The 2,711-nt window shown below is 36.5% G+C and overlaps 1 non-coding gene across 1 annotated transcript; it reads right to left on the minus strand.

Annotated features, from left to right (window-relative positions):
* Positions 1-1,476: 1,476 nt before the first annotated feature.
* On the minus strand, positions 1,477-1,548 carry TRNAD-AUC (transfer RNA aspartic acid (anticodon AUC)). The gene has a single exon. It is a non-coding gene; the product is annotated as a tRNA-Asp (tRNA).
* Between the last annotated feature and the right edge of the window lie 1,163 nt (positions 1,549-2,711).

Below are 2,711 nucleotides of genomic sequence, written 5' to 3' on the forward strand. Positions count from 1 at the left end.
CTGCAGCTCTCAACTAGGCTTAATGACTTACATTTTTCCCACTTTTTCCTTCAGGTCAAGGGGGACAATATTAGATTCTTGCTGTTGATTCCTCCCCAGTGTCTCAACATCTTGTGGATTTCTTTAGCCTTACCTATACCTCTATAGATAGTTCCTTCATTAAAAATTCTCAGCTGAGGCTGTTGACTGTTTCTACTGAAAATCTGACGGATACATACACTGTTTAAAGGCTTTTAAAAATGAATCAGAGCAGAGATATGTCATTTATTTAAAGAGTAGAATAATTCTAGGCCAACACAAGTTGTTTGTATTGAATAATAAAGGTGGAAGTCTTACCCTGTGTATTAGTTTGCTAGGACTGCCATAACAAAATAACACAAAAGAGTTGGTTAAACAACGTAAATTTGTTGTCTCACAGTTCTGGAAGCTAAAGTCCAAGATCAAGATGTTGGCAGGGTTTGTTTCTTCTGAGGTCTGCGAAAAAGAATCTTTTCCATTCCTCTCTCCTAGTTTCTGGTGATTTGCTGTCAGTCTTTGGTGTTCCTTGGCTTCTGAAGCATCACCACAGTCTCTGCCTTCATCTTCACACGGTGTTCTCCCTGTGTGCTTGTCTGTGTCCATTTCTCCCTTTTATAAGAAATCAGTCATGTTGAATTGGGGTTCCACTCTACCCCAGTATTACCTCAACTTTACTAATTATATCTGCAATGACCTTATTTCTAAATAAGTTTACATTCTGAGGTGCTGAGGGTTAAGACTTCAACATATAAATTTTGGGAAGACACAATTTGATCCATAACACCCTGTCTGAAGAAACCAGTATGGTTAGTTGTTCGGCCTTGGAACAGAAAAAGGACTTAGAAAAGCCTGTCAAACACTAGTTATGGTTGATGGTACCCTGGACCAGGAATATCAACTCTCCACATAAACTCTATAGTCTGAATAGTAGATACACTGCCATCTTGGAAATGGTTATCTCACATAACTTTAACCATATTTACCAAGAAACATTTTGACTGCAATTTACCCGTCCATTTTAAGATTTAAACATTTATTTAAATACTTTACATGTTTTATTTAATTTAATCTTTACAACAGTCTTATAAGTTAATACTAGCCTCATCATTTTTCAGATAAGCTTGAAGTCACTTGACTAAGGAATTAGGTTTGTTTAAGTTATGAAACTGAAAATCTCATGTGCACATCAGTATCACTAATTTATTAAATGTTAGGTTGTCCTGGGACTGATTGATGTCCTATGCTGTCAACTCTGTTTTCCAACTCTCAAGTCTGAGGTTCACCTATAACCCCATCTCTGCTTGTTTTCTTTAAACTTTCACAAGAGCTAATAGACAGTAAAGTTACTCTGTAACTTTACTGAGTGAGATTTAGCTAAAAAATTCTTCTCCTTCCTAAATATAATTTTTCATGCTTTTATTTATTTATTTATCTATTTATTTTATGGCTTGCAGGATCTTCCCTGACCTGGGATTGAACCTGGGCCCTGGCAGTGATAGCACCAAGTCCTAACCACTGGACCACCAGGGAATTCCCTTGTGCTTTTATTTTTAAAAAAAATTCCTATGTGATGAATATAAAGAGGATATTCCTTAAAACCACTCACACACAACTATGTAAGAAATGATAACTGTCCCAAATTGGCCTGGGAAACTGACGAGAAGCTGTGTAAGACTGCAGTAGGAATTAGTATGTTTGATCTTTAGCACTGCCTGAGAAAACCATACATTGGAAAGAACATCCTTCCCCTTCATTCACTGGGAAATAAACAGGCAGCAAACAGGACTACATTCTAAAGCAGATGGAGTTGGAGGCCTGAAAGATTAGCATAGCTCCAACAATCGGAAATTGCAAACTAAATTGTTTTTCTTTTCATAGATTACTTACTAATGGATGTAATTCCTTACATTTAGTCAGACAAAAATTGCCTTATTAGACCAGGTAAACTTCCCAGGTAAATCTTGTTATCTTTAAGGACGGTTGGATGCCTGTGGTCAGAGTGGGTGTATTTTTGCTGCTGTTTTACCATTTATAATGTAGTTTAAAAGCTTTGATTACATTTCAAGCCAATATACTCTTCTCTCATCCCTCTATAATTGGGCTTCAGAGACTTGAGATTCAAATTGGCTTACATATAAAGTTATAAATGCAAAATTTATGGATGTCAAATAAAACAAGTAGTTTTGGATGCTCAGTATTATGGAGAAGTGGGAGAGAGAGTGGGAGTGTGTCCATGATGTGCCAGCTGATCTCACATAGATGAATTCCCTTGATTCCTTCAACAGTGTTTGAAGTGGATATGCTTACATTTATCAAACTTATGAGAATACCGGCGTTCAGAGACATTAAATTGTCCAAGGTCTCATAGGTAGGAACAGAAGACCTGGGAATATAGATATCATCATTTTAATCTTAAACTCTTTATAGGATAGCACACTACCTTACATAGCAAATTAAATTCCTTACCAGACATGTTATAACACGATAGTTAGAAAAAGTCTGTTTTGTAATAATTGACTCTGCCAATTAATTAAGTACATTCCCATCCTTCTCTCCATTCTTACTTCTTTCCTTCCATCTCTCCTTCCTTCCCTTCCTTCTCTCTTTCCTTCCAACATTTTTTATCAGGCACCACAATGAACCAGATCATGTTTCATTTCAAAGGGGACATGGATTCATTGAGCTGTAATTCT

Source organism: Physeter macrocephalus, chromosome 7, assembly GCF_002837175.3.
Source record: "Physeter macrocephalus isolate SW-GA chromosome 7, ASM283717v5, whole genome shotgun sequence".
In the NCBI taxonomy this organism is placed as follows: Eukaryota; Metazoa; Chordata; class Mammalia; order Artiodactyla; family Physeteridae; genus Physeter; species Physeter macrocephalus.